Below are 8019 nucleotides of genomic sequence, written 5' to 3'. Positions count from 1 at the left end.
CCTGCCTCGGGCATGGATGTGTGTGATGTCCTTAGGTTAGTTAGGTTTAAGTAGTTCTAAGTTCTAGGGGACTGATAACCACAGCAGTTGAGTCCCATAGTGCTCAGAGCCATTTGAACCATTTTAAAATAATGACTTTGGAGAGCGGCGATTAGTATGATCCGCTTGCTGTTTCTCGCATTTGCCGTTGGACAGCGGACAGACGCCGTGCTTGGAAAACAGCGTCGATATATTTGCTAGAACCTGAGTGATGTATCTTTTGAATTCATGTCACAAATAAATTTTACTTGTTTTTGTGTGTCAAAATCTGATAAACGGTGTAATTTTCAGCATCGATTTGTACTGTACTTTTATACAAAGTAGGGCAAATAAATGGGGCCCGGAAAACAGATCTCCAGGATACAAAGAGACACAGCAGAGGAAAGGAAATGCAGCACTAACATGACCACAGCTGATGCTAAGTGACCGCCGGCCGGCGTGGCCGTGCGGTTCTAGGCGCTACAGTCTGGAGCCGAGCGACCGCTACGGTCGCAGGTTCGAGTCCTGCCTCGGGCATGGATGTGTGTGATGTCCTTAGATTAGTTAGGTTTAATTAGTTCTAAGTTCTAGGCGACTGATGACCTCAGAAGTTAAGTCGCATAGTGCTCAGAGCCATTTGATGTTAAGTGACCACCATTCATCTCTTGACGCTTTTGGGCCCTGGTCAGCAAGTTACTGAGGGCGTATCTAAGCTGGACTGCTGGTATTGCTGCAGTCTCATACGAAATGTTGTGCTGCAGCTTTCGGACACTATGAGGAGGGTAGTTGCGATACACCTTATACTTGAGGGCTCCCCACAAAAAGTAATCGCCCACTGACATACCAAGTGATCCGGGTGGCCAGCTAGGGCCGCGAACAGACTGACCTCTGCTAACAACTCTGACAGCCTTCGACCGGCTCTTATGGGCAGTTTCTCCATCCTGTTGGAAGTAACTGTAGGTCTTTTCGTCCTCCGTTAATGCTGCCACAGACGGTTTCAAAATATTGGCAATATAACGTGCCGAACTCAGCGTCTGATGAAAGATGATGGGACCAATGATGCGGCGTGCAGACACTGCACACCAAACCCCAACCTTCTCATCATGCAATGGTGTTTCGTGGAAGTTACGCAGATTCTTCGCTACCCAGAACCTGTAATACAGGGTGATTCAAAAAGAATACCACAACTTTAGGAATTTAAAACTCTGCAACGACAAAAGGCAGAGCTAAGCACTATCTGTCGGCGAATTAAGGGAGCTATAAAGTTTCATTTAGTTGTACATTTGTTAGCTTGAGGCGCTGTTGACTAGGCGTTCGTTTCAAAGATTGTGTATAGTGATGAAGCAACTTTGCACACTAACGGGAAAGTCAACCGTCACAATGTCTGTATATGGGGCACTGAGAATCCGCGGGAAACAACTCAGTCTGAACGTGACTCGCCTAAGGTGAACGTTTTCTGTGCCATTTCAGCCAATAAAGTTTTTGGTCCCTTTTTCTTCGAAGGTGCTACTGTAACTGGACTACAGTATCTGCAGATGTTAGAGAATTGGCTGTTCCCTCAGCTCGAACAAGAAGCACAACAATTCATATTTCAGCAGGATGGAGCGCCACCACATTGGCACTTATCTGTCTGTAACTACCTGAACGTCAACTACCCGAGGCGATTGATCGGCCGCCAGGCAGCCCGTGACAGAGCACTTCATCACTGGCCTCCAAGAAGCCCTGATCTTACCCCCTGCGATTTTTTCTTATGGGGGTATGTTAAGGATATGGTGTTTCGGCCACCTCTCCCAGCCACCATTGATGATTTGAAACGAGAAATAACAGCAGCTATCCAAACTGTTACGTCTGATATGCTACAGAGAGTGTGGAACGAGTTGGAGTATCGGGTTGATATTGCTCGAGTGTCTGGAGGGGGCCATATTGAACATCTCTGAACTTGTTTTTGAGTGAAAAAAAAAAACCTTTTTAAATACTCTTTGTAATGATGTATAACAGAAGGTTATATTATGTTTCTTTCATTAAATACACATTTTTAAAGTTGTGGTATTCTTTTTGAATCACCCTGTACTATGAGCTGACATAACTCAGGTGAAACAAGGCCTCATCAGATATTTAAAAAAAAAATCCATCTCCAAGCCATTCTCAGTGAACAGACACTCACAAAACTGGAGACGCTGAGGAGCACCTGCCGGTTTTAATGCATGAACAACAGACACTCTTTATGGCTGCATGTGCAGGTCCAGGTGGAAAATTCGACCGCATGATCGATGTGATATGCTGGTTTATTGCGACAGGCATCGGATTGATTTGGTAGAACTCTGAAGCATTTTCTGGTGGACTGGCGGCACAGCAAATTCTGTAAACTGTCCAGGTAAACACTACCATTGACGCCATACTCGACGAAAAGGACTGGACCAATGATGCAATTGTGCATTGGCCCGCATCGAATATTGACCTTGGGACTGTCTCTTTCCATTTCACGTGTAACTTGAGGATGTGAACCTTATATACGAACGTTATGACGATTCAGTTTGCCGGATACATGAAACGTTGCCTCATCGGAGAAACTAATCTTTTCCAAAAAGTTATTATTGGTTCAGTCTTGCCTACCATATCCACAACAGATGGTTCACACTGAGGTTTATCCGGAGGCTTCAATGTGTGAAACAGCTTCACCTTGTAGGGATATAGCAGTAAACTCTTATGCAAGACATTGTGCACTATTGATCGTCTCATTTCCAATACTCTGGCCGCTGTACGTACCGATTTTGTTTGACTCCTTGCAGATGCCTGACGTGCCTTGTCCACGTTGACGTCTGAAACAGATAGGCGACTCGCCCCCTTTTTATGGAGAACACTATCTGTTTCCATAAATGACGTGTGTCAGACCCGAATAATTGTTCGAGACGGTGGTTGCCTCCCACACCGTGTTCGAAAGTTTCGTTGCATTTGGGTATCGCACGTCGCCTTTATGAACCAGGCCATACACAAAGCTTTCTCCTGCGCCGTCCACATGTTATGGGGCAGTCAAGTTCAATTTTGCATCAAAATTACATCACCTGGAAGGTAAAAACAACTCTTAAGTTGTAAAGATAATTTATGGACACCCTATAATTTGTTTCTCTCACACGATGCGAGTTTCGTTAACAATATTTGTAAAATTTTCAAAGTTAGAAGTAAAAAATCTGTTTTCATTGTTAAACAATGAATCGTCAATGTCTGCACAAACGTCATGTGTCCAGCCCTCACGTCTTTCACACTGGACGCAGTTTTCTTCAAAAAATTCTCGTCAGACAATTCTGGTTTGAAAAATACCGTCTGAAGTGTCATACATGTCTGCTTGTTCCCTAAAATTGATTTTAATCTCCTTTTCAGTGTAGTTCTAGGAACACTAAAACTGTCGACAGCAACTCTTGCGGTGATTTCGTCTTCCGGAACACTCGCAACTGCTTGCTTCATTGCAGTCTGAAACCACACCACCTGACTCTCATTGGCGGGATGATTCTTGAACCCAAGAACAGATTACTTAGATATTAATACTAGTACAGGGTGAGGCAAATAAAAGTGACCTGAACGATTGGATGCGATTGGACGTGAATGTATGTACAGAACTTCATCCCGTCACGTGCACACCACGTGTACGCCCGCCACGTGATCTTCACTGGTTCAAAGCGTAGTGAGAGTTATGTCAGTGTGAGTCGAGCAGTGCGAAGGGGATGATGGTAATCGCAGTGGAGCAGCGGGAGTTCGTTGTGGTAAGTTGCGTGACAACAAAGTCATGGAAACGGTGTGGTCAGTTGTTTGCTCAGAAGTTTAATAATTAAGGCAACGACCGAACTTCTTTCTCATCTTTCTGCAGTCAGAGCACGTTCTCTGTCTCTAAAGATCTCAATGTTAACAGGGCGTTAGATACTAAACTTTCTTTCAAAGTCACAAGCAAATACAGAAAACAGATTATAATTCACTTATTCTAGTGCCGGGGGAGGATTTAAAACCCATTCTTCCTCAGTATGCATGTGGTCAATCATCTCTTGAACTTCGATCGAGCGATGTGGCGCAGAGGTTAACACACTGGACTCGCATTCGCGAGAACGACGCTTCAAATCCGCATCCGGCCATCCAGATTTAGGTCTTCCATAATTTCTGTAAACCGTTCCAGGCAAATGCTGGGATGGCTCCTTTCAAAGGGCACCACCGATTTCCTTCGCCCATCGTCGTCACAATCCGAGCTTATGCTGCGTCTCTAATCACCACGATGTCAACGGGACGTTAAACCCAATCTTCCTTCCTCTTGAGCTTGGGTATTATTGTAGTCAGTGTGGCACAGAGCGTAAGAAGAATATAAGAATTGTTCCACTGTAGCCGCTGGGGAACCAGGAGCCCGCTTTCACTCGAAGGTAGAGGTCTCAAGACACAAGGGCAATGAGGCACCTAACATCTTATAATGGTCGCCCAATCGTTGATATTCCTATATTCCCACTATATCACTCCAACATACGAAGCTTGTTAGCACTTGATGTAGAGAATTGGGTTGGCGCCATTAAATTGTATTGTAGTAGTTGCTGCTGCTGGCTGGTTCACTGCTGTATCTTGATGTTAATGTTGGCTCTGTATGTATTCGTCTAGGGGTAAAAAGATGAGGTCCCGTGTTGTTGATGTGCTTGTTGATAAATAATGCACGACAGCATAAGTGAACTTCAACTACTTATTGGCATGGTACCCATCTTAACTCCGCTGACCACCCAAAGACGTCACAGTACAGAGTAACACTTCTTTTTAAAACATCTTTGCATTGTTTTTCCACATAAGACAATAACATACACACTTTACAAAAGTTCTATCAAGACTGAGCTGACGGGGCTTCTTGTTGCTTGTATTTATAACCTCCTCAAAGAACTACCAAGAAAAGATGTGGTTTATAAGTCAGGCCTCCATCTGTTATCGTAATTTGTGCAAGAAAGTTATTAATTTACATCGAGTGATATAATTTAACAGGTCATTAAAATGACAGACAGATTTGTCAACTCGTCAGAACAATTCTTTGTTGCACAAAGGCCGTTTTTCAAAGGTACATCTATTGACTTCTCTCATTTGCATACATAAGCAAATAACGTGAATTATTAAAAATTACAGTGGTTCTCGTTTAAAATAGATGTGTTTACGTGAATAGTGAGCGAAAACAGTCCTAGTGAATAAATAGGTAATTTTTATTTAAGGAGATCCAAAATACGTAAGTTGACCAATATTATTCGTATTTCATATTAATTATTTCAGTTGAATATAGTGTTTTTACATAGTGATATCTGCTGTATCAGTGTTCAAGTGATGTTAACTTTTGTGTGGGTCAGTTATTAATTATATTTTAATGGGTTGACTGTTTATGTAGACATGTTACGCAACCATTGCTAACATACACAATTACTTTTCTATTACCATAATTGCTAGTTAAACTGGTTGAATTAGGAGGGAATCGCATACTTCGTTATAATAAAGTCTTTAATAGGTTCCGTTACAATCTGCATACCGAAATAATCTGAACCAGCACAAGATCGGAGGAAAGTTGACGGAATCAACGCACTGTTGTAAATATGATAGTTGGTGAAAATTTTTGTACTACCCGCCTTGGGAAACAAAATTTGCACAATTATCGCCTTGTAGGTGACTTTGAGTGGGATCGATAAGATAAAGAACTGAAGATCTGTCTGCGTGTATCGGTTTGAAGAACCAGTTAATGGCATTTTATCTTGCTATATGTGATTACGGAACGTTGTCGGAAGGAGAAAAATGTAACAAGGTTCAGCCTGAATCCATGGATAGCAATTCGAATACGCCTGATTGGTATATGAAATAAGTCCAAAGTTTTTTGGCAGGCCTCGATTAGGCTAAATTACTGATATATGCCAGTATGAGCTGCTGAATATCACCGTAGTCCATCAGAACTGTCGAGTTCTCAGGCATCTCTGCGCGCTATCAGAACTAATAAGTTCACAGGCACTTAACGAGGTGACATTGCTGTGCAGCCCACATTGCGGGGACGAGTTGAAAAGTCCTCGGTCTGACACAGAGATGTTCTCTTACTGTTACGGTATAGGAAACTTAATAGCTACTTTACCATCTATAAGAAGGTTTGTACAACAATACCCAGAGTTTGACGTAAGAGGTTACAGAAAACCGTAACAAGTTGTGGTCACATTTAAAGTGAATGAATATATCGAACCCGCACTTGTGGACCACTCTGGTCTCGAAACTAAAGACAATAGATAGAAAGCTGAAGTTTTAAGTCCTGCATTTTGAATCGAAATCGTACGAACGTTCGTTCTTCGTGTGTATTCACAAATGACCGTTACTGAAATAAGCATTGCCAGTATTGAAAAACAATTGGAACTACTCGAAGCGATCAAGGCGCTGAATGAATCCCTATTAGATTTTACACAGAATACACTACAAAACCGCTCCCTTTGAAATTAATACTCATAAAGGACCTCTCATGGATGGAGAACAGCGCAGGTCACTCCCGTGTTTAAAGTGAACCTTCGAAACTGTGAATATTCCTGAAACACAGATACAGTGCACATGGCGAGAAAGTCATTGGCTTTACTCTGTATACACATAAATAAATATGCCTTCACATACCCTAGGCTTTCATTTATTTTCTGGGGCTGACGAAGATTTTCGGGAGGTTTCTCTTGGTTGTAAGTCAAATGCCGCAATACGAAACGAAATCCCCTCCTCAACTTTCCCAACTGGGATTGCCTCTGCCCCACGGCCATCTCGCCTGGTGTTTGGCTGAAAAGTCCCTATGGGTCATTCCTCGAAGGCTCTGCACTACCTGGAGAATGCAACGTGTATAAAAATGTACATAAACGGGTAAAAGAGGGGTAGGGCCTACAGATTCACAGGACAATACTTCCATCTCTTGCCTGTCGCAGTATCGTAGTGCAAATCCTAACTTCGTATGTTCCCTAGCTAAAAAAGAACCTTCTTTCCAGGTATGAGCATAGTGTTCGTCTCAAACATGGCTCGCTTGTTTCAGCGCTCGGTGTACTCACAAATGGCCGTTTCCCTAGGTTTGACAGAGGCACTGAACACTGTACCACACTGTCGTCTAATAAACAAAATAACGTCAAACGGAATATTTTCAGAAACTTGTTGGCCGACGCAGTCTACCAGGTGGAAGCGCCCTGTCAAATTGTTAAAAACTTAGCCGATGTCCTAATTTTGAAATGAGAGTTAGTATGAATGTTGCGTAATAAATGTTTCGCGTGAAGCGTTGTTGCGACACAGGCAAAGATCAGTTGTGGAAACTAAGTCACTGAATATTAAAAGTAACGTTATTAAGGAATATACCCGACTGACTACACAAAATAAGAGGGCACGTACACTCATATGAGTAAGTTGTTCAAAATAACAATTAATATTGTAAGGGAAATGGGTCATAAGTATAGTTACGTCGGTACACACTCGGTTGTATGCGAACGTACGATCGGAATAGAGGCACGTACATTCTAAGTACTATCATTCCCCGCGGCCTGGGTAAAAAGAATTGTGGTTAAGATGCATTTATTCACCCGAGAAAGAAAATAATCGGACTTCGTAATTAAATGAAAAGAAAGATTGCAGGTTCTGAATGTCGCGGCAGATATGACCTAAATATTGAAATTGATATTGGCGGCCACGAACGGAAAGAGATGAATACATTCACTTACCTCTATTGTTGAGCAGCGCCGCCGTGAAGATCGTCGCCTCCATCTAAATTCTCCATACAAAATTAAAACAATAGTAATCTTCCAGGGTTACAGGAGCAGGGATCCATGGTATCGTAAATGAGAAAATCGTATTCATTCAGAAGTTGCTTTCATTATTTAGCACATTTTCTCTTGACAATACCGAGCACTTCGTTTATACGTCTAATCACCAGGACATGAGAACAACGAAAGGTAACTATTACTAAAACTAACAAACGAAGAGCGAAAATCTTTTGTCCGTCAGTGTTAAATA

The sequence above is a fragment of the Schistocerca nitens genome, chromosome 2 (assembly GCF_023898315.1).
Source record: "Schistocerca nitens isolate TAMUIC-IGC-003100 chromosome 2, iqSchNite1.1, whole genome shotgun sequence".
In the NCBI taxonomy this organism is placed as follows: Eukaryota; Metazoa; Arthropoda; class Insecta; order Orthoptera; family Acrididae; genus Schistocerca; species Schistocerca nitens.
The sequence above is the reverse complement of the archived record's forward strand: the minus strand, read 5'-3'. Positions refer to the sequence as shown.